The sequence below is a fragment of the Lissotriton helveticus genome, chromosome 6 (assembly GCF_964261635.1).
Source record: "Lissotriton helveticus chromosome 6, aLisHel1.1, whole genome shotgun sequence".
Lineage (NCBI taxonomy): Eukaryota > Metazoa > Chordata > Amphibia > Caudata > Salamandridae > Lissotriton > Lissotriton helveticus.
Window position 1 is genome coordinate 1369074057 of NC_136067.1, and position 24932 is coordinate 1369098988.

The 24932-nt window shown below is 45.3% G+C and overlaps 1 protein-coding gene across 1 annotated transcript in view; it reads left to right on the forward strand.

Annotated features, from left to right (window-relative positions):
* Positions 1 to 24932, forward strand: part of SYNJ2 (synaptojanin 2) — a 724073-nt gene that overhangs the window by 95714 nt on the left and 603427 nt on the right. The gene's annotated exons all lie outside the window — the stretch shown is intronic.

Sequence of the window (24932 nt, forward strand, 5' to 3'; positions counted from 1 at the left end):
GAGTGAAGAGTGCGAGTGTATTCGAATGAGTGATTGGAGGTTGTGAGAGGGGGTGGAAGTAAGTCAGGGGTGTAGATATCAATGTTGCAGCAGGTGCCGTGGTACCAGGGCCCAGAGTCCGTAAGTGTGTGTGAAGTGTGTCAGTAAGTCAGAATGAGAACCAGTGATTATAAGTATGTTTGTGTGTGAGTAAAAGGGAGTGGGAGTAAGTATGGGTGAGAAAGTAAATGTGAGAGATTGTGAGTTAGAGTGAGTGAGGGGCAGAGAGTAAGTGTGAGAGGGAGTGAATATGAGTGAAGCAAATTTGGGAAAAAATGGAGTGAACTCCTGGTCGGTATGACCCCCAACCACTTTCAAAAATCACCAAACCACCACTGCTCTTAAGAGTGTGCCAATTCCTACTAACCACTTTATATATTACTGATGTGATTCAATTTTAATATTTCTCGCTTTAAGCCTTTGTTTTCTTTCGGCATAGAGTACTGTGTTCCCCTTCGGTATATCAATGGAAATATACAGTCGATCACCGACCTTTTCCATCCACTCTTGGATGATGTGGCCTAGCGGCTAGAGCTGGAACTAGAGAACTAAGTGCTCGATCTCTGCCCAACACCCTGTGATCCTGAACAAAATAATCACTTAACACCTTCATGCCTAAAATTTCAAAAAAAGAAGTGCATAACGACTGGTTCTCGTGTAAAACATTTGGTGCTCAAGTTCGTTCTGTTTAAATCTGCAAGCAAATTATTAACTTCGTCTCTTTGTCTTGAGTTCGCAAACATTATTTTACCAGATAGCCAACATTTCTCCTTTATTTGTTGACCTTCACTTGTCCCCCCCCCCCCCCCCATGCTGCAAAAAGGTAACCATTCAAAACATGAATTGGAGTTAATGATGGTCTACAAGGCCTGCCACACATGATTATTGTAGGACATAGTCTAGCTACAGTTTTCAAACTAGTTTCTTAAATAAGGCAATCTAGTGTACTTTTAAATTATTGTTAATTCATTTTCAGTCGTCACTTGCTACCCTCTTTACTCTGGTGCATGTTGTATGCTTGGAGTCCTGGATGTGTTAGGTTGCAGTTAACTTAAAGGGAGAGTGTACATTTTGTTTGTACCATGACACTATCCAAACCCGCCTTGCCTTCTGAGTTTTTTTGTAGCTATTGTGGAGAAGAAATCCAAATTTTATATTAATGGTGATTGGCTTCAGATTACTCTCTTCATGGTTCTTCTACAGTGCCCTTTCTATCCCTAGTGCCAATGCCTTGAAGCAGCCATACAGGCTGGCCCTATAGCTCTGTCGTGTTTGTGACCCTCAGACGCCATTTATAGATCCTCATAGCTGCTCTCTTAAGGTTTGCGAAACGTGTTAACGTTTTATTGTATGCTGACGAGCTTGTAATTCAAAGGTAGGATGGCGGAACCCGACAAACCTTCTGGACGAGAATGTAACGATAACTTTTTTGATTACTATTGTACGAAGAACACAAACTCTAGCTTTTGGAAACCCCGGAAGGCAGGTTACATGGTTTAAGGAAATGAGAATTTGGCATCTGTCCAAAAGTCTTTGCATCTTCTCTGATTCCTAATCATGGGCATTCTTCGAGAGGCAATAATGATTATTAGTTTCTCAAAGGTTATTGTATTACATAAACTCAAAACAATCTACAAGGGATAGTTAATCGAAGCCAAGATAAAGGCCGACTGAACAAAAACAACTACTTTAGCTCTGTATAGTAGCCAGCAAGGATTTTGGATCCAAGCTCAATTTCAATCTTCGCGAGGGCAAGTGCTTGAAATAAGTTTTCTTAATGTTCCTCTGTCCATGTGGAACTCCAATTAAAGTCATTCAGCTCCCTAGTTGAAGTCCACGCTTTTTAAATATATATAAATGATTGTACAACGAAGGTCTATCAATAGGTGACTCTTTTCTGAGTTGTGTAATCAAAATTGGGCAAGTCCTCATCATAAGTTAATTAGGGAATTATTCACTAGATATAAAATAGGTCCTCAATACAAGTTGACCTGGATAACTTCCGGCATGTCAACATGCTGCGCAATACATTAAAATAAGCATGTTATTCCCCATTATCAAGTAATGACACTTAAGTGGATGGTCTTTGTCGTACTCGATGGATTCTGACCCAGTGGAATTACCGGTCCACTTGTAATGAGGGCCTTCGTCTTTGAGGATGGTTAATCAAATGTTGTGATCAACAATATTTTGAAAGAAGAAGCTTTGATCAAATCTTGCCTGTGTTATTGGGAAAATGCTTTAGGTGAAAAGTCCTAGCTATTATGAATCCAGTGGTAAAACATCGTTCGGAAAAAGTCAATAGGTCACTTTCTAGACAGATCTTGTTTTAATATGTGTGTTGGTAGAGATGTGCCTTGCCTTTCTGATATTACATGAAAAGAAAGGGACAGAACGAGCTCTGATATGTGTTGATGTGAAGTGAGTGCTGTTCACAAGCCAGCATTTTATTCAGTGCTGCATTATTAAAAATCACCCACACTAGTCATTCTGGAATGTTACTTTGTTTGATAATATCTGCCTGGGTTTTGAGATGGATTGTCACGTTATTTTCCAGCTGCTTCCATTAAAGAACTGAGTTGGCATCCCAAAGCTGTGCTGATACACCCGCCTCCAGTTGAGTATGAAAACAGTGGAGATGAGGGGGATTATTTCACCCCACAGTATGATAATGACATTTGTACATGGACAGCTGGAGTCCAGTGGGTTTGACACTGGGTTGTGTTCTATACCCGGATCATCAATAGAAGATGGTGCTTCCTTTGCTATGATGATGAGAGGTGCAGCGGAGGTGTCAGACTTACAGCTGCCATCTATGGAAGCCAATACTAACACGTTGACTGACGTTTTGCAACCTGTACAGACTTCTTATGAGCCTTTACTGCCATTTAATGGAGCCCTGACTAACACAATAATGAGCACCTGGTCTGAGCCTTGTTCCTGTCACCCCAGAGAACAGACAGGTACCCAGGCAACCCTGACTTCTTGACGCAGCACCTTATGCCAGAAAGTCTGGTGGTTCAGTCTTGCACCAGCAGGGTAGATCCTGATTCATTCCCTACAACTTCCCCCAGAAAGAGTTTAAATAATTGGAGCATTCTGGAAACTGATGTTTTAAACGACCAGCCTAACCCTTCGGTTAGTCAAAGCCAGCTGTTTGCTGTAGAGTTATTCCCACTCTTTATGGGACACAGTTGGTGTGATCTTGCCAGTGAGCTCTGGGGAATTTCAGGCCAACCCGACTCAGATCTTCGAGGAAGGTTCAGGTTCAGCCATTTATAATATTCTTATTGGACTGGACATAACCAACTGCTTGGGCACAGCATTTGGCAGTTGTGTGGTGTTATGCTTGAATGAGATCCACAGGTTTCTCCTGTGATGTGCAGTCCTCTCTGATGGATAAGCCATTTATTGGATCCCACTTGTTTTGTGGGAAGGCCGATACAGCACTGGAGCACTTCAAAGAACGCTGGGCTGCAACACGTTCGTTAGGACCCTCTACTCTGGCAAGCCAGTAATTTTGACTCTTTTGAGGCTACTTCAGAGGTTTGTCATACCCGCAACACCGAGGCCCACTGCCTCCACAACAGGCATCCCTGTCCTGTCGGAGATCAAGCAGACAACGCCCAGGCCACCACGGGCAGTGAACTTCCCAGTCCTCTGCCCCAGTGACATCAGCGTTGAAGCTGCCTTAGTGACACATGACCACCCTGTGGTAGGCAGAGTCGATCGTTTTCTCCAGAGATAGCAAAATATAACATCCGACAGGTGGGTCCTACAGATCGTTCAAAAGGGCTATGCCTTGCCATGCCTTTTGAAAGCTGCACAATTTCCACCCACATCAGAATGGCTTTCAGAGGATCATCTCAATCTTGCTGAAAATGGTGGGGGCTTCTTTGGCCAAGGGAGCTGTAGAGAGAGTCCCAGCACTGAAACAGGAACTGGCTGTTACTCTCTCCATTTCCTCATGCTGCAGAAGGGTGCAGGCCTTCATTGTAGGTAGACTTACCACAGTCAGCCGTAGACCACCACTAGACAATGGAGACTCTCCTAACTTTATTGGAGTTCACCATCAGCATGCCAAAGTCACACCTGACTCCTTCTCAAAGGCTCCTTTTTTGGACCTTCCTCCCCCCACAGCAAGTCCAGGACATTTGGGCCATGACCCCACAGCCTCGGTCTTGAGTCTCAGTGAGATTGGCTCTGAGGCTTCGAAATCTCTTTGCCTCCTGCGTCCTGTTTGTCAACCATGCTAGTTGACATATATTGGCTGTACAGTGGAACCTGAACTCTTGGTGGGCCAGCACTAGGGGAACCAGTTGGATTTCATCCAGATGTCTCTGGAAACAGCAGCATACCTTCTGTGGTGGCTCAGCCACAGATGGACCAGTACAGAACCCTCTTCCTACCCCACCCAGAGCTGACAGTGGCACCGGATACATTATTGCTGGGGATAGCAGGACTCTGGGCTCAGTTGAAGACCCGTCTCTGCTTGCAACTGTTGGAGTTGCACACTTTCACTTGGTGCTGATGGCGCTGAACCCCTTCCTACCATCTATCAAAGGGAGGCTGGTTGAGGTTCTCTTGGGCAACACCACCACCATATAGTATTGTAATCAGCATGGCGGAACGAGGTCCTGGTCATGTGCCAAGAGACATTTTATCTATAGACTTGGCGGAAGCATCAGGGCATTTCCCTACTTGTGAACGACTTTGTGAGTTCGGCGAACACCGGGGCAGACAAACTTCTCCACGGTGCCTGACAGATCGCAAATGGTGGTTACATCCTGATGTGAAACGGGCATGTTCCAACAATGAGGAGTACCATGGTTAGGTCTTTTTGCCACCATTGAGAATGCACAGTGTCAAAACTATTGCATGCTGGAGTATCCAAGAATGTGAGCAACCAGAAACTCCAGAAGGAATTATTTTATGGTTCAAATCTCTTTATTCATTTACGCCAATGGAAAAGGAATTATTTTAAATACACTTTTGGTATAATGTTTTAAGAGTGGTCACTCATGATCCAATGAAGCCAGATCAATTCCATATCATTTGTGTATAAAGAATCTTTTGAGGGCATAGAAAAAACTTTAGGTAAGTTTTCTGTGCTAAATGGCCCTTGGGTCTATATGTGTAAAAGAGTGCTGGGATGTCCCTTTCTCAGGCCGGTTCCCCTCACCCACCCGTAGGTGGCATGCTTCATCATCAGGTAACCTCCTCGCACTACGAACCTAATCGTAGTGTGGGCTATAACCCCCTCACTGAGAGGGAGGAGCTCAGGGGTGTTTTATTTATGAAGGAAAGAGGTATCCTAAAACCTGTAGATGAGCAGTGTGTGGTGAGCGGGAAGAGAAAAAAAGAGTGTAACTGAACTAAAACTAACTCTATGGTATGCCAAATGATTTTTAAAGGGGCATCCAGAGGTCAGGATTAAAAAAGTAAGACTATGACAGAGGAAAATTCTATCTGTAATAGGACTCTAAAGGTCGACATGTTTCAACCTATCACCCTCTGTTGTCGGGTGAGCTAGTGACACCTTGAATCTCAGCATGCAAAACTTGAGGTGACATCCATTTCCTGTACAGAAACAAGTGGTGATAACGATTGACTGCATTGCCTAGTCATAGAAAACACAGAGTGCACAGTTGACTTAGAAGCAGATGGAGAAATTCTATATGTGTGTGTGTGTGCACGTAAGAGTGTGTCAATACTATGGTAATATGACCTGTGCCGCTTGGATCTGTATATTTGCTATGCGGCTATTACACATCTGTTTTTACGTTCTAAAAAGCAAGGGTGACTCTGAAAATATATATCCGAAAGTATGAGCCACTAACTAGTGTTAGTAGACAGATCTGATGTTATAGTTGTTTCTCTACCAGAAAATAAAAAATTGAGGCAGATCCTTCTAAAAAAAATGTGCTTTTTCCTGATAAATCTGGAAAGGATCTCCTTGATAAGTGGGCACAAAACCAAGCCCTTTGTTCAACAAATTTGATTCTGTATCACTGAGCGTATGTTGTCTCAGATTAATAGTCCGGTTGTTTCTCTGCTTGTCCTCGATTGGGGAGCCGTCTTGCTCATGCTCCTTGTGCTTTGCGGAGAGACAGAGAGATGGATTCCAGTGCACATGGGACTGTGGTAGTGGGGAGTCAGCCTCTGCAGGTCTCAAAACCACCCCAGGACCTTCTTTTGTGTAGTGTAAGTATTCTGTGCTAACATATGAAAAATCAATACCATCCTTGTTTGCAAATGGTCAAGATCCTAAGTTATAATGTCCAGGGCCTCAACTCTCCGGCCAAGCAACTAGCTCTCCTGGCTTATCTTAAAGTCTCTCAAAGTGACATTGCCCTACTTCAGGAGAACACAGCTCCTCAAAAGTGATTGGGTATGGCTCCACTCGAGCTGGTTTGACAGGCAATACTTCTCCTCTGGACCAGGTAAGACAGCGGAGGTCTCTAGTCTCATTGCCAGCCACTTCCCTGGTCAAGTACCACACATCCAAGCTGAGGTCCCCAGGAGGCTCCTCTCTGTTCGCCTTACTGTGAACGCACACACCTTGACTCTTGTCTCGTTATACACCCCTAACCAGGAGCAGTTTGTGCTGTGGGCCATGGGTCTGGTGGCAGTTACTCTCAACTCGATCATTATAATGGGGAGTGACTTCAACTTGGTCCATAACAACTCCCTTGACCGGTCCGAGCAGTGAGTCAGACAGGCTGATGCAATCATGGACACTGGGCTGAGCTGGTTTGCAGATGTAGGCCTGGTGGACACGTGGTGAGCACAGCACCCTTCATCCCAGGGATACACATTTTTTTCTGCTGCCCACCAGACCTTCAACTGCATGGACTATTTCCTACTCTCCCCGTACGTCTCGGCACCCTCTGGCTGACTGACATTGAAGTGGTGGCATTGTCTGTCCACTCCCTGATTACGCTCATGTTCCATACTACCACTAGGGGGCTAACATCTATCTCTGGTGGTTTAATAACAAACTACTTACATACAACACCACCCGGAAATAGATACAGACCGTCAATACAGACATCCTTGAAGATAATTACATGCCCAACGCACCTATCTCCCTTTTATGGGAAACATTAAAATCTGTGGCCAGGGGGGCTTCTCTTGCGATCCATGCGAAGCTCAGTCGAGAACGACGGGAGAAGAGGCGCAACTTGGAGGCCTGGGCCCACGATTTAGAAAATCTAGGTGCATGGGAGCCCTTAGGATGCGTAGACAATTGACTCGGGATGGGGCGCAGCTTAAGGCACTGGATTGGAACAGAGCGGAGTACGCCCTGCTCCAAACCACCCAAAAATATTATGCAGGGAGTTTGGCCCATAAACTAAGGGCTCTGATGCAGAAACAACTGATCTCTGAGATTAGCCTGCCGGATGGTGATGGAGCCCACAAGGATGGGGATGTCACTCATGTCTTCAAGCTCTTTTATGCTTCCCTGTACAAGGCTGCTGAGTTACCCACGGTGGACTGCCAACAATTCCTCTCAGCAGGGCCTCTTAGCCACTTCCCTCACGGTGATGCTCTTAAGCCATCTCCAGACTGAAACCAGGGAAGTCCCCTGGGTCCGATGACTTCACTTCTGGCTTTTACAAACTGTTTGGGCCTCAACTGGTCCCCCTCCTGGTCCGGATTTATAATTCTATAGGGGACTCAGGCACACTCTTCCCCCCCCTTCCATGAGAGGGGCAGTTACCCCCAGTCATACTAAAACCCGAGAAGGACCCCCTACAATGTGGTTCAGATGTACTTCTTCATATCATCTGTTGTGATGAGGTTTATGAAAGGTTTGACACCTATTTGTCCCCAAACCCTTTGTGATGCCACCGTGGGAACTTAATATGGTCCAAACTTTCTCCATGTGCACTCCCTTCGAACCAGTGTACGGCTGTCCACTATGTCTCCTGAGTCTGAAGACCATATTCCTTTATTCCTGGTCAAAATAATGTCAGCTCTTCACATGAGTGAACTTCAAGCTCTCTCGGTGCAACTGCCTTACACCAACCGCCCTTTCCCAGATAGAGATGTTGAGGACCAAGACAGCCTTTTTGCCAAAAGTTGTGATTTCTTTTTACATTGAACATGCCATCACTCGTCCATCATTCTTTTGATCCAGCTCACCCCCAAAAAGAGAGGAAAATGCTCCATTGGCTGGAACCCACAAAAACCTTGTGCTTTTAAATTAATCACATCAAATGCCATTGAGTGGACTATAAATTAATTGTGGGGTTCTCTGGGGCAAGGAAAGGCAAACCAGTGCAGAAAAGTGCTCTGTAAAGCTGGATAGACTTCTACATTAAGATCTGCTATACGTTGACCAAGTAGCTGCCTCCAAGAGGACTGAATTCCCATTCCTTCAGGGCCATGGCTGCTACCACTGTGTTGGCGCTCAAAGTGCTTATTCTTGATATTTGTCAAGTTGCAACGTGAACATCTGTGCATGTATTAAAGAAGCACTACTGCCTTGACAACCATGTCTGACGGGAAGATTATTTTGCCCATTCGGTCCTGCAGGACTTTTTGATCTGAGCCCATTCCATGAACCAACCACCTTGGGAGATACTGCTCTGGTATCTATTCTAAAGGTGAGGAATATGCCTTGTAAACCAAGTCCACTGGGGAGGGCAATTCCCCTATTCGGCCCTGCAGGACTTTTCGGTTTGAGCCCACTCCACAGACACACCAACGTGAGAGGTAATGCTCAGGTATTAATCGTAAAGCTGGAGAATCTGTAGTTAGAAGTATCCGTCAGAACAAGTTACTTGTGACCAGGAATTATCTTTCCGGTGGATACACTACCTACAGATTCCTCAATGCAGTCCCACCTCCCTGTTCGTAGAATGATCTTTTTCCCTCTAAAAGGTCCCAAGCTAGAAATCTACACACTGGTACTTCTGATTATATTTGGGTTCTGTGTCTGAGGGCGTGAACAGAGTTGAAAAAGAAATTGATGTTAGGGTATGGCGCTAATATTGTAATTGTGATTGTCACTTCTGGGTCAAGACCGGGGGCTGCTCCTCTGTAATGGCGGAGGAGCCTCACCCCACTGCCCAGAGCCAGCAGATGATGAATTAAATGATAATAAAACAATGTTAAATATGATTTTATTTATTGCTTTCCCGAGCCGCGCAATAAGTATAGGGCTGGGCATGGCAGGGAGGAGAAGTAGTGTGCACACATAAGTGTGCATGCCTGTTTCACCGGCCTAAGACGGCTGACCAAACAGACAGGCACACTTATTTATTTTTATTTATTTATTTAACACTTATATGGCGCACCGAATCATCCCCCTGGGATCTCTCGGTGCCTTGGCAGTACACTGGCAGAAACCACGACCAACACAAACCCCTAAAACAACCACTTTATAGGCATTTCTTGAAGTGTCCCAGAGAGGTACAGCGGCGTATTTCTTCCGGTAACCTGTTCCAATGAAAGGGGACAAGATAGGAAAATGCACGCTCTCCCATTCTTGATTTATTGATCTTGCACGGAACTAAAAGGTATTGATTGCTTGACCTCAGATGGTGACCCGGGACATAAGGCCTCGCCTTCTTCCTTAGATATACTGGCCCCAGGCCTCGCCTTGCCTTGAACACCAGTGTGAGAAGTTTAGACTGCTCTTTTTCTGATGGGCAGCCAGTGTAAAGCCTGCAATAAGGGTCGAGAAGGGGAACGTCTAGGCTTATTCAAAGCCATTCTTGCAGCAGTGTTTTGCAGTACTTGGAGCCTAGAGAAAAGCTCTTCCCTGGCTCCCACCAGTAGTGCATTGCCATAGTCCAGCCTGCTCACAATAAGCGCCTGAATCAGGGTCTTTCTTGCATCCAAGGGGATCCAAGGAAATACCCTTCTCCGCATTTTCAGGATTCCGAAACAGGTGCCCGAAAGTTCCTTTACATGATCTTCAGACGATAGGTTACTGTCTAACAGAACTCCCAAATTCCTGACCTGCTTTGTGGGGGAAGGAGACTCCCCCAGTTCAATGGGCCACCAATCTGGCGTCCACAATTCCTCTGCCTTCCCAAACAGGAGAATCTCCGTTTTGTTGGAGTTAAGCTGGAGGAAATTATCCCCCATCCAGGCAGCTATGTTCAACATACAGATCTTAAACTTGGCCCTGGTGACAGCAGGACCTGATTCGAATGGGATTATCACCTGCGTGTCAGCCGCATACGAAATCATCTCAAAGCCGCTAGCTCTTATAATGGCGGACAGAGGAGCCACATATATGTTGAACAGAGTAGTACTTAAAATGGACCCCCGAGGCACCCCCTTATCAAGTGGGATGGTTACTGACACAAATGAGTCTAGCTTGACACATTGTGACCTGTATGCCAGGAAGCTTTGCAGCCAAGCCAGGGCTAGACCTCCGACACCAATCTCCTGTAGTCTGCAAAGCAGAATATTATGCGAGATGGTGTCGAAGGCCGCTGAAAGGTCAAGAAGCACCAGCATAGTGGGGGTCCCTCTGTCTAAGGACATCCTAATGCTGTCTGTGACTTCGATCAGGGACTTATGTTTCTCCAACCCAGCTGTGTTACACAGCCGGGTTGGAGAAACAGGACAGACTCCCAGGCACTGTCTGAGTGGCAAATGAGGCCACTCAGACCAATCCTGGTGCTTCTCACATGAGAGTAGCGTCTTGATTGGGTGGGGAGCCTGTGCTTTGAGGCCCATCCACTACCAAGGAAAGTGGGAAAAAGAAAATTAAATCTTATGTAATACCCAATACGGGTTTAGAACTGGGAGGGGTACTGAGGACCAGTGTCTTAACCTGTATATGACCATCTGTAAATATACTGTTGCTGCTAGGGGGTCGATCCATCTGGCCTTTATGGACCTGTCAACAGCCTTCGACCTAGTTAATAGGTCGAAGCTGTGGACAATGCTCATGGAGATGGGGTTGGACATAGCCCTTGTAAATTTTCTAGCCTATTTGCACAGAGATCTGACTGCATCAGTGCGCATGACAATGGATGGAAAATGCACCACTGGGTTTAGATCGGCTAGAGGGGTAAGACAGGGGTGCATCTTAGCCCCCATGTTGTTTTCTTTGTATATCAATTCATTGTGTTCAATCTTATCAACTGTGTCACCAGATATACCTAGCATAGGTGGGTCCCCTCTGCCCGTACTGATGTATGCCGATGACACGGTCCTTATTTCTAGAACCCCAAATGGACTGCAGCTGCTTCTTGACTCATTTGGGACTTTTATGCAGAAATTAGACCTGGTAGTAAATATGGAAAAGTCACACGTTATGTCACTGGGGAAAGGAAAGAAAACCACGAAAACCTTGCGATGTAACGGTGTGATACTTTCCAAAGTTAAAATATTTACATACCTAGGTGTAATTTTCGATGATATGGGCACCTGGACCCCCCAGATTGCAAATAAAGCAATGGCTGTGCGTAGGTCGTTTGCAGCCATATTGAGCTTTGCTAAAAGGTTGGGAGGGAAACCTACAGAAGCCATACTTACTCTGTATAGAGCCAAAACTTTGGCCCTAGCAAGATATGGGGCTGGGATTTGGGGTTATAAGGATCTTACCCCAATACAGAAAGAAGAGAACAAATCCATGCGTTCTCTATTGGGTTTACCACAGTCTACCCCCTCCTTTGCTGTTCACACGGAACTAGGGTTAGGTTATATCGAGGATGCACTTAATATGGCCCCACTACTTCTTTGGGTGAAAGTATGGCTGAATCCTAATTTGACTCTAAATCGTAAAATTATGAGCGATTGTATGGGGAGAGATAGAGCCAAAGACATAAAGTGGTTGAAACATATTAAAACCGTAGCTACATATTTGGGCCGCCCGGAACTATACTCGAACCCCGAAAGCCTGTGTAAAGATGATGTCACATGGATAAAAGCTCAATTTATGAATTATAGGAATATCCACCGTGAAGCCCAGGAAATCGAGAAAACCACAGTAAGGGCACACTATTTAGTAATATCAACTATGACTATTCAGCCTTATTTGATTATAGTAAACAAGCCATATCATCGATGGCTATTGACGAAATTCCGTTTCAATCAGATGCATCTTTTATTGGGTGAATATCTGAAATGGAATACGCCTAGGGATAATGCTCCTTGTAAATGTGATGCTTTCACTGATCAAGACCTGACACACTTTGTCTTTTTTTTGTCCCTTTTTTGCTGAGGGTAGGAAAAAATATATCATACTACTCCTGAGGGACAAGGGATTTAAGCAAGTGAAACCCGCATTGTTGTTTTTACAACTTATGGAGACCCCTATTGTGATGTTTGGGGTTGCAAACTTTTTGGTAGCATCTTTGCGTGCTAAACGGCATAGATTGTTGAGTACTCCAACGACGGAATGTATTCTGGAATAGCCCATGTCTAGATTAATTTTACTCTGTCAAGAAATGTTCATTTATTTCTCCCTCTTGTGATCAAGCCTTTAGGATGAAGTAACATGGTAAATGAAACTACTTATAATTCTAATATGATGGTTTAGGGTACATGAATCATTTTTAATGTTTTAACTGCTAATGACTTTTTATACCCAATTGATCTTAACTGTTTTTAATAATTGCTTATAAATGTATTGTACTGCTGATCTGTGTATGTATGTGTATTTCTGTATAATTGCACGTGTAGTATACTTTTATGATTTTAAAATAATCGAATAAAGTATTTTTGACTCTGACTCTGAGTCTACCAAGGAGCAACGAGATGGCCGGTAGCATAAGCGGGAGCGGCAGGTACGTTTTTAAAATATTTGTATTTTATTACCCAACACTCCTCCCCGCCACAACACTTTACATAGGCAGCGGCCACCACTGGTCGAGACAAAGTCAACATGGATGCGCACAGTACCTGTACCGGCGCACAGGAACAATGCTGTGAAAATCTTCCAGATCCAGTCTAGAGCGTGGGGATATTCTAAAGGTGAGGAATCTGCAAATAGATTGACTATCTACCAGAAAGAGAATTACAAAAGTTAAGTAATTTGTTAATTTGAGATACTTTGTGCACCACTGCCTGCACCACACAACAAAATGCTATTATCATGAGCAAATAGGACCTATATTTTTCCGTCTCTGCTGTGCCAGGCGCCCTTTCTGGTCCCCTGAAGTAAAGTATATTTAATTCGGTAGTTCAGTCGCTCAGTGCAGCTGTGACCACCTGTTCCATGCTTTCTCCTGTAGCTCAAATCTTGTTCCCGCTCTTTCCTGACTGACATGGTTTTTACCGTCGCGTGTCAATTCTGATTTCTATTGAATCCAGAGAGGGAACCCACCGATTCAACTGAGTCGGGCCTTGTGACGACCACTCGACTGCAGGGATTCAGGCGTGTCTTTCATTGTGTCACACTCACTCTCATAGAAATGGCTCTCTAGGCGCTCTCCTTACATGGAGTTCCAAGGCAAGCCTCGTGAAAAAGTTTCTTAATTAAATTATAAGAGTACAGTGACGGGCGCATGCGTGTATGGAAGTACTGAATCTGAAAATAAGCTCGTATGTCCGTATTCATACATTGAGGAGCATAAACCCCCCTTTCTCCTCCTCTTTGCGTCCTTCTAGGAGCTGAAGTTGTTTTCATGAAGAACTTTTACCATCTGTTAAAAGCACACATTAATGGAGCTCAAAAAGAGTTACCATGCCCCAGAGTCGAGGCAAAATTATAAACGTTGCCATCACAAGGTCGTGGTTACGCGATTTTCCCATTAAACAAGAGCCAGGGTGATTGTGCCCGTCGATTTCCGAGCAGTCAAACAGGGACAGGAGCAAAGATATTATTCCACTCGCCAAACCAGTTCCATAAAACTAAACCTATCCCTTTCTATTACTTATTCATAACAAACCCATGAGGAATAATGCAGTTGAGTAGCGGAAAGACGGAGCAGTAATATAACAAATCTATTCCCTAATTTATGTTTCTTCCTTTGTGTTCAGAGGAAGCTACAGTGTCAGTTTATCGGAAATACCGGGCAGAAAACGCTTCGCTGACGGAATTAGAACGGATATGCTGGTCCGAAGATTTGGGTTTCAGGTGTTTGCAAAATAAAAGGAAGTTGATTTCCGTTCAGAGATATGAAAGGACGTTCCTGAGCGCGAACCCTTGTTGGCGCCCCGACCATGCCACCAGGGCACAAGTCCTAAGCAAGCATTTACAATGCAACGGTCTCGCCTTGCCAAAGTTAGAGCTATTGGCATTGTAAATGACACATTTTTTATTTATGTGTTGGTTTTGAAAACAGATAAATAAATGGCATTGCCATTTATAATGGCAATAGCTTAATCTTTTGCAAATGCGAGACCTATTGCATTTGCACCCACACACACACACACACACACACGAGCGCCACACACACACGAGCGCCACACACACACACGAGCGCCACACACACACGAGCGCCACACACACACACACACAAGAGCGCCACACACACACGAGCGCCACACACACACACAAACAAGAGCGCCACACACACACACACGAGCACCACACAAACACACACACAAGAGCGCCACACACACACAAGAGCGCCAAAAGTAAGCAAAACGAGGGACCACACACACACACAGAGCACCACACACACACACAGAGCACCACACACACACACACACACACACACACGAGCGCCACACACACACACACACACACACACACGAGTGACACACACACGAGCGCCACACACACACACACACGCGCCAAAAGCAAGCAAAACGAGGGAACAGGGGGGGGCAGAAAAGCAAGCACAACGAGGGAACAGGGGGGGGGTCAGAAAAGCAAGCACAATGAGGGAACAGGGGGGGGGCAGAAAAGTACGCAGCTAGTCCGGGATTCACCACGGTGCCTATCGGCAACCTTGTACTACGATGATGCAGTCAGTGTCCCAACATTGCCTGATCACGTTAAGAGTCCTGCAAACGGCAAATGTAAAGCGAATATCTTTCTCGAAAGCGATTCCCAACCCTCCCCCCTTAACAAATACCATGCAAGGTCCGGTAGGATCAAATGGCGGAATGAGAGGGAATCAACACATGTGCCACAATACCCCGAGGGCAGCTTCCCTAAACAGGTCCATCTCCATCAGTCACATGGGCCAAAGCTGGGGGCTCGATCAGTCCAGTGCAGCAGCGACAAGTGACTGTGGGCCTTTGAGGCTCTTGAGCAGGGTCCAGTCTGCAGCTGCGGTGTCCTTGTTTGTTCGCTGGTCCAGGGCGGGGTGCGGGCAGCACTGTCCGTGCTCGGATTTTAGCCCCCGGCCTACACTCCACTCCCTGGTCTACCAGTCACTTCCTCGCGAGCCAGGGCTGCACAAGATTGCGGCGGCGCCCAGGAAACCATCCTACAACACCACCCGCCCAGATCATGACCACCCGGACCCGCCAGTTACACGACCCACGTACCCACCTTACCCCGGCCACACGACCCCGTACCCGACACAATACCCGGGAGCCACCAGGCAAACGACCCCTGTACCCGCTTCTACTCCGGTCACATTACCCTCCTGTACCGGTGCGTGTGAGGTAAGCGTAGTGCTCGGGCAGTTTGCGAAGGCATGCGCGCGGATTACAATGAGAAAGGGCCGGTCGCGTGGCTCAGCTGGCGCGAGGGGGGCAGATGATGGATAAGCTGCTCCCTCCCTTTAAAAACACAGAGAGAGAAAGAGTGGTGAGAAAAAGGATCACAGATCAACTGCCCGACCCTGATCTCCATGAGAAAGGGAGCTGTTTACCCTGCCGGCACCGGTGGGGCATGCCTTTGTCTCGGATCAGATTACTGCGCCCAGCTGCTCCGAGCAGACCGGCCCACGGGGAGACTGCATGCCGAGTGTGCTCGGGTTCACGTGTCCTGCGTCCAGGCTCTTTTAAACATACCAAGACCACACTGGCTGCAAAGGGTGCACATAGATGTTTGGGCCAACTGTGGAATTCAAATAATATAGGAGCTACGCAACTCTATATTTCCTGTATGTTGTGTAAAATGAGCAGCGGGTGTGAACGCATGTGCCCTTGTATATAATTGGGCTTGCGTGAGTAGAGGTGGATCATGCGGTCGAGCCCGTAAACACGTGTGTGTGGTGAGCCTGTGAAAGGATAGTGTGCACGTGAGAGAGTTAGAATCGACTGTGTGTGTCAGTGTGCCTGTGCACTATATTTGTTAGTGTGTGCCAGTGTGGATTGTGTACAGTTTTGTTTAAGAGTACGCGTGCAAGCAAGAGTGCGGGTGTGTGTTTTGTAGATGCGACTGTGTGTGCATCTATGTGTGCCGGTGTATACCTGTGTGCTTTAGTTTTTGTGTCGTTGTGGTTTGTTTCCGCCCCAAGTTTCAGTCTCCGGGTCTGTTTCTGTGAGAGACATCATATGCACCATTAAGTGCGTCAACTGTTATGTATAAACACTCATTATAAATGTTTTTTTTCTATTTGAGTCTGCATGCTTTTGTGACTGTGCGTTTCTGTATGTTTGAGTGCGTGCAGGCATGAGTATATGAGTGGACCACGGAGAGAACAAAACCCGATGCCCCCTGCTCCCCGCACACAAAGCCAACATGACAATGGGCCGGCCGAGCTGCTGCGCCCTCCGCGCCCCCTCTGCAGCCGCTAACAGATTGCCATCGACTTTAGGGATGGAGTGTGAGCCGCCGGGACAGCTTTCACACGCCGTGCGTGCACGCTCCCCGCTGCGGGACATACCTCCACTCCACACGGCCCTCCTTAGGAACGCGCTGCGGGCCTTTTCAAACAGCTCAGAGCAACGGAAAGTCGCTAACCAAGCAGCTTCACTTTAAGTGCGTGGGCAGGGCCAGAGCTGACGAATTTGGAACGAGACTTAACAAGCAGCAGAGGTCCGTAGCGGAGGTTGGTCCACGCCATGAACAGTACCACGTTTCTCTGAGGCGAAGCAAGAATGCCTCGGAGAAACGCACGTCATTTTTGGGATTGAGGGGCGTGTTTTTCGTTCTCTCCTCTTCCCATTGGCTGGAAGAGGAGAGAAAGAAAAGAGAAAGAACGTAAAAAACCCACCCCTCCATCCCAAAAAGACGGGACTTGAACAGAGTGACGCCCCTCTACTCCAATGGCTGGCCTCCGTTTAGGAAGCCAGACAATGCAGAAGAGGTGCAGGTTCAAGCCCCACTCTCTGAAACATCAGTTTTCTCCCAGCGAGAGCTGCTCAAGCGCAGCCTTCACTAGGCGAAACCTAAAAAAGAAGTGGGGGGGACGCTGTCACCGGAAGTGACGTCACGACAGGAAGTGACATCACGAAAGGTGGCTTGCACCATCAGGCTCATTGTCTCCCCTCGCTCACCCCTTAGATGCGATTGCATCTGAGAAATCAGCGCATGAGCAGCGTGCTGTGAACTCAGAGCGCCTCGTCCCAGAGAGGCCAAAGAGTGAAGTCCAGCTGTTTGGCAGGGGGGGACGGCATCCACCCGGTAAAATAAGGGGGGGGGCGCCGTCCACCCGGTAAAATAAGTGGGGGGACGCCGTCCACCCGCCTGGTACCCTGACTCGAGCCTGCATGCCACAAGCCAATGTAATTTTGGCGTCCCTGTTGAGGTGTTTTTGGAGGCTCACCTTCTGCCTGTGGTCGGGCACGATTGGTTAAAAATATTAGTGAAGTAGGAGGTCTAAATCCTTGCTGGGCCTTGTGGATTAATCGGAGGAGTTTGAATTTAAATTGTAGGACTGGTTGTGAAATTCTGCTCCGCTCAGTGCGTTTTTCCCACTCTGCGCTCTGTATAGCACACGGAGTTCTGAATAACTCCAGTCCGTGTAGCAGAGGGTTTTCCCAGCAACGTGAAGTTGGCGAGCATGAACGAGGAAAATCTCACTCCAGGCCACCTCCCGGTCAAATGTCTCAACGCGGGCGGTCACGGATGGTCGCACCCGCTCGCGTTGAGAAACCTTCTGTTCGCATTAAGGAAGCTGCCGCTCGAGTAGAACATTTACTCGAGCGGTAGAAACAAGCAGTGCCCTCTTGCGCTGCACATGGCGTCATTTGCACTAATTTTCCAGCGCTCTGCAAATACCTGGCGCTACAAATCAGTGCAAACAGTCCGGCCTAACGCAGTCCATCGCTTGCGAAACTCCACCTAGCGCGGTAGAGTTTTTTGGTCACTTCTCCGTGAACTCCGCCCAGGCATATTTAAATGTTTCCTTTATTGGTAGCTAGTGGATGAACAATAGATCTGTGGTGATGTGGTCAGAGCTCTTCCGTTGTTGGGGGTGGGGGGAGTTATGTCATTTTGATCTCTTTGTAGTTTTGCCAGGTTGCTGGCTGGGAGGCTGATTTAGACTGTGTTTAAACAATAAGCGATATGGGAGAGGACAACAGCACTGTGGTGGAATATTTGCCTTTGTCTTTCCGGTAGTGGAGGATTCCACTAAGGCAAAGAAGGGTGGAAGAATTGTTTTTTTGGCCACAGCATGGACTTGGTTGAAAAAGGAGAGAGGTCATTGGCAATTATATCAACCAAAGTCTTGACAGATTAATGGAGGTGGGGGAGGGGGCAAAGGCTGGAGGCCAATTGTGACAGTGTCTGATTCTTACGGCGGAGGAGAAGGATTTCAGTTTTGGTACCTACTAGGCATAAACAATTGTTTCTGCTTGTGATCATATTAGAGGGATCGTGTTTTAATCGTTTTTAAATACATATGGAGGTACCTCTTCTTTTTAATTCTCTTTTATGAAGTATTTGGTTTTAACTATGAACTGTGATGTTTTTTATTTGTTATGGTCATAAAAATGATCGAATAAAATTTTACTTACTTAATTGTTTGTCACTGTCTCGTGACAGTGAAAAACATATTTGTGATTTTCTGGTTTCTTAGGCATTTTGAGGTGAATGAAGACTTTATCAACATACATGTGGTAAATGAGGCTTTAGTAGCTAAGGGACCCAGTGAAGGGCACCATGTATATGATGGAAAGAGCTACAAAAGGAAAGATCCTTCTGTAAGCAGCAAGTCAGGTGGGCAGTCACCTCAAAAAAACATCAACGTTTCACCAGATGGTTGCATTTGGCTAAGAGGAATTTAAATCACTGAAGGACAGTAACTGTTAGTGCAAATGGATAAGGTTTGCAAGACTGAATGGGAACCATAGAATTAGCAAACAATCAACAACAAAAGAAATATTACAAGAGTAGTAGAAAACTCCTACATATGTCCCCGTTTTTGGATTCAAACCTCAGATTCACTCCGCCAGTCTAATTCTATATATAACACCACTGAGTGTTTGCAGAGAGTGTGGGAAAACAATGTCACAATTTAAGCATTTCACCAATGTACTATGCAAGTTGCTACCCTGCCACATCCTACCTTTCCTCTGTCAGTTGATAATGCTAGTCCATTCATGTTTATTAGTGTCTACCAGTGTTTTCTCTTGTAATCTCTGTGATTTGTTCCTTGCTGAGTCATGTGACCACAATATTTTCAAGTTATGTCAGTTCATAACAAACATTTTTGTTATGTCATTTGGGTGGAGATTTGCCGATCTCTATTAGCTCTCCTCGAGGCAACCTCTTAGGAAGGGGCCCCTTCGCTGGCAGTGCCCTGTAGTTGTGGCATCATTCAACCTAATGTTTCTGATGTTGTTCCATGTTCTTTCTGGAGCATGCCTTGTTTGTGCCTAAACGTTACAGTAGATCTGGCTAGATCTCCTGAAACAGGACTGTCACCGATTTCTTGTATCTAAGTGGTTCCCACCAGTTCTGTTGAAATTGATAGGTACCTCCTGTTTGCCACTGCTTCTGGAGCTAGTGCCGGGTGCCCTTGGTGTTATTGTTTGTAGAAGTCGAAGTTCTGGCATGGCTTGGTTAATACGACCTGCCCTGCATGTTTTTGTTTTTTTACTACCCTACGTTTTACACCCCTTCCCGTTGAACCTCCCTGTGGACTCGACACTCTTGTTACATTGGAAGATATCCATGCTCTGAGATAGATTTGATGCCTGAACTTGGGCTCTATTGATAAAAGGAGATACTTAGTGTGTACTCCCTCCTATTGTCGAGGATGGCTACTACCCTGTCATGCCAGGCTACATGGTGAATGCCATTTGGTTGTAGCTGAATGGTAGTTCAGGGGGATAGTACTTTTTACCTGCATCACTGTTAGGAAACCAACCCACCAGACCTAGCACTGTAAATTTTAGTTCAGTCTCCCGTAACGCCCCCATGTGGCATGTGGTAGCTAGTTTATCCTTACATGTTTCATCTGATTAGGACCAGATAAAATACATGTACAGGTTGAACGGTGTTAAGAAGTTGGTGGATAACCTGCAGATTGTCTTCCTCCTCTGTGGCTGTGACAAATTGCTTTCCCATTGTTTTCTGAACCTTCCCCTCAAAACTGTAGCTGTTTGGAGGCCTGGGAAGGATCTATGTCTCCGCCTTTGCCAAACCAACTACAGTTGACAATATCTGAAACCTGCCATCATCCCTTGTTTTATTGAGTACTACCTAGCAGCAAGGATAAATTGACACAGGATGTCTGGGTACAATCTACAATTACCTTGTCCAGTCGGAAGTAGTTATCCATTGGTCTGGGAGTGCAAAGGCCATGGAGGAAGTACAAAAGCTCAGGAACAACGACCTGCTTCTTGGAGGTTGTTTGTTTTCTAAGTGATGCTTGCACTTGATTTGACTCTAGCTTTTCTTTTCTACAGTGTCCTCAAGATAAGCTGTATACAGGCTGTCCGTAGCCAGTGGTTGCTTTTTTTTGTCTGATCTTTCGAGGCAACCCTGCGCAAAAGACCATAAGGACAAATGCCTATAACAGGACCTTGCTGGTTGCTGATTTTGAAGACTAGGCCTACCATTTATGGAAAACCCTAGACTTGTACCCAGGTTGGACAAATAGGAGGCTGGATTACCCAAACGAATAGCAAAAGAAAAAAAAATAGAACTCCTCTCACTGAAGCCTATGTACAGGAGATCTCGGAGGTGTAGCCTCGCTGCCAGTATGTCTCTAGAAGCCCCTCCCACATGAAATGTGATGGGGATGCAAAAGGCACTTTCCAGCATTGTTCTGGTCCTGCTCAGTGTCCCAGGGCCATCCTACCTAACCAGGGGGGGGGGGGAGTGTTTGTATTTCACCCCCAAACTTTGGGAGTGTTCCATTGGCTATAGATGGTCAACCTTATTGCACAACCATTAGAAGGGCCATTTTAGCATTAATAGACTGTAACAATTTGTATCGGACCCCTCCTCCAACTTGACTGATGGTTCTTTTTTAGGTAACTGGCTTTAGCTATTGCGGAGAAAGCACAAACCTACATATTTCTGCCACCTGCACCCAGGAATATCAAGAAATTAGAGCAGGCATAAACTATTCACCCAGATATATTCCGACACACCTGTCCCATTAGGGACTGGGACTAAACTCAAATTTAGTAAACCCAAGGGCATCCAAGGGCAGGCAGCAACACCCAAACTTTCCACCATATTAGATTCATCATAGGGCCACTTGTTATAACAATGTGGCACCCAGGGCATAAATATTAGGATCGTATTTGGGTTTACGTTTGGGTCCTGCAAGACGCTAAGATGCTAGCACCTAGTTTATTTTAGTTTTAGTCCTTGAACACCTATTATTCACTGAAGTTATAGCTCCAACTGGGCTTTGAATTTATTGTGTTTTTTATGTGTCCCAAGTGTTTGAGATTCTAAACCATTACTACCTCCTGGAGTAAGTAAGCTGTGACAGATCACATTTGCTACCACAAGATATTTAAACGTTCAAAATGAGAAACTTATGTAACCAAATGAAGTGCACTTGTATCTGTGACCCAGGACATCAGTGGTAAAAAGTTCACTGTGGATACTCTCACTGACTGCACCAGGACCCAAAGAACAGTTGTCTTACGATGTGCTGTGTGATGGGAGGTTTGCCCACCACAGTGTAAAGATGCCCACATCAAATTGTCCTTACTAAATGGAAACCCATTAAAATATATGCACATAGGATTGGCTGTAACCCGTGAACGCACTATGTGGCAAAAAAAGTGAACATTTATGTTACTGGATTTGAATTGCATCTGATATTGTGGAAAGAACTGATAAAGATATTAAAACATTTATTGGAATACACAGCTCTCTTGGAAACTTTGATTGTGAAAATTTACCTACCATATGTTCTAATCAATGGGACAGTCCTACATTGGTTTGTATGTGTTGTTCAACCTTGTAGTTAACTTTGTGGTCTGATAAAAGAAAATATAGCTTGGGTGCACATTTCTGATTATGTTATTGTTTGTTTTTTCAGTTTAATTTTAGTGTTGTCTGAAGAGAGTGCTGTGACTCGTATTTTAGTCTACTGGAGTTATAGAAGGGACCTTGGAGAGACTGCAGAGCTACTGAGTGGCTCTTAGATAGTGATATTGCTTAAGACTGGACCTATTTAGAAACCAGCCGGATTGTGGGACGCTTTTTAAATCTAAACAGATTGGGTTCTGCTCGTAGATTGAGAGGTAGGGTGTTCAAAGAGAAGACCTTATGTTCTATAAGGGTCTTGACTGCGCTTGTTTAAATGTGGGCTTTCTTTTGACAGTGAATTCCAGTTGGAAAAGTAGGAGTTTCGTTGTAGAATATTTTGTGTAGGATGTAAGCAGATTTGAATTGGACCCCTTTTCTGAGTCGAAGCCAGTAGTGTTTTTCAAGGTGTTTTGAGATGTGGTCAAATTATTTTAGACCAAAAAGAATTCTTACCACTTCATTTTGGATCCTCCAACAAGCCTAAGTAGATAGAATTGTCATATTTCAATCGAAGCTAAATTTAAGCATGTGAAAAATCTACCTTACAAGAAAAGAAGAGAAATCTTTGGAGGGCTTCCAGGTGGAAGAAGCGTGAATCTGCCACAGCTGCCATCCGTGGCTAAGGAGACAATTGTGAGTCTAGAATGGTGCTCAAGCTGCAGACAGACAGAACAGGTTTGGGATCCTCGGCTAGCAATGGGGACCAAAGTTGGCTATCTCAAGGACTGCGCTTTTTGTGTAGGGGCAGAATTTTAGAATTGGAGCGGTTCAGTTTCATAAGGTTCCTGCACATTCGTCTCAAGGGCTCTTGGACGGTAAAGGTAAAGACTGGATTATATCGGGGAAATAATTAAAACTTGAGGGGTGCCACTTCATGAGGGTGTAGGCAAGGAGTGGCAAATTTCTTAATGCTACCAATAAGAAATGAAGAAATTAATGCCAAAACATAATTTCTATAGAACAGGATGCTAGGCAATATGGGATGTTATGGTTTATGGTGTAAACAGTGGTTGTATGTGAATTAATGGACAATGTTTTCTTTGAAACACATACTCCTCGTTACTTCATAATGGAAAAAATTTAGCAAATTATTGCGTTAACATTGGTTTCTTTGATTAATCGAAACCTTTTGGAGGAATGTCTTTTTCCTCGAAAAAGGCTATTTTTATCCAATTTTTAACAATTCCGTTTCAATGTATTTTATGCTCTTGCTTGTGGGGCAGCAGTTTAGAATGTTGATCTTTCATCAGATCAACTGTCATTCTAACTGGAAGGAAGCAGAGGGTTCACTCATACCTGGTATTCCTTTCAGCACACAAGTTCCATGTTAATAGAAAATCTATAAAAACAGCAGGATCTTTAGTAACAAAAAAACAATCTGTGTAAAACCGTCATTATTTCTTCTTTTCTCCATGCGGTGTGTCGCAATCCTCAGTTTTTTTCCTCCGGGAAGCGTGTTACTTCAGCTCTGCAATTCAGACAAACACTGTCCCCATGCAGGAGCTGTCTTCTAAAATTGTGGGTGCTGCATGTGAACTGTAACCTTTGTACCAATAAATTATTCCGGGGTTTGGGTTGCTCTGACATTTGTAAACATGTTACAACTGTTAATTTAGTTTCTTTTAAATTGTGTTTACTGTTAAACAGTGGCGGCCAGCATGGCCCACGGTTAGGCGGGGTGGGCACAGGGGCTTGTGGGGGGTATTGTGCCTGGGGGGGGGGGTTGCGATTGCAGAAGGGAACTTAATAAAATAACGTACCTTTCCGCGGGTTCCCCGTCTCTCTTCCAGCTCCTGCTCTCCTGCTTCCGACTTCAGGAACTGGAAGAAGGCAGTCATGCTTCCTCCCCTATGTCAATCATAGCGCTGCAATGCAGCGTTGTGATTGGTCTGAGCGCCGAGACATGGCACTCTGCCAGGGGCTGGAGGGGTGGGCATGTTCTCCATGCAGGCTGAAATGCCGCCGGCATGGAGAAGGGGAAAGTATGCATGACTGGTTGGGGCAGCCAGAGAGGGCCAAGCAAACCGTCATTGGGCACTTAAGAGTGGGCAAACCACCTGCTCCGTGAGTAAAGCATCCCCACCCACCCGCTTGCCCACAAAGGAAATACAAAATTATAATAACTTAGTAATTATCATTTAATATTTCCTTTCCTTTCCACTGCTCGAAATCAGTGGGGCGACGCTCCTCTGCCATAGCGGAGGAGCCGCCACTGCAGTTAAATGCTCCTTTACATTCTGTATTTAAATGCATTTCCATGACTTTGTTTCTTCCAATATGCTTTGTATGTTTTTGTTTTTCTATGAATTCACCTACTACCGTAAACGGCAGCAGAGAAATCCAAAATTCCTAGGACTGTCGCATTGTCTCGAGTTGCAAAAAATTGTCCGATGGGATAGGCTCTGATATAAGAGCCTTTTGAGCATCGTTTGGCGTTTTAGTGGTTCTGTGTAAGCTGTTATATTTCCACAACAGTTTTAGAAAGATGTTCCTTTCAGAGTTGTGGTAGGGGTTTCTCCATAACAGTACACATGTTTTAAAGATTATTCTATTTGTTTTAGAGGAAGCTGTATACCATTTAAATGCAGCATGTTTTATATATATATATATATATATATATATATATATA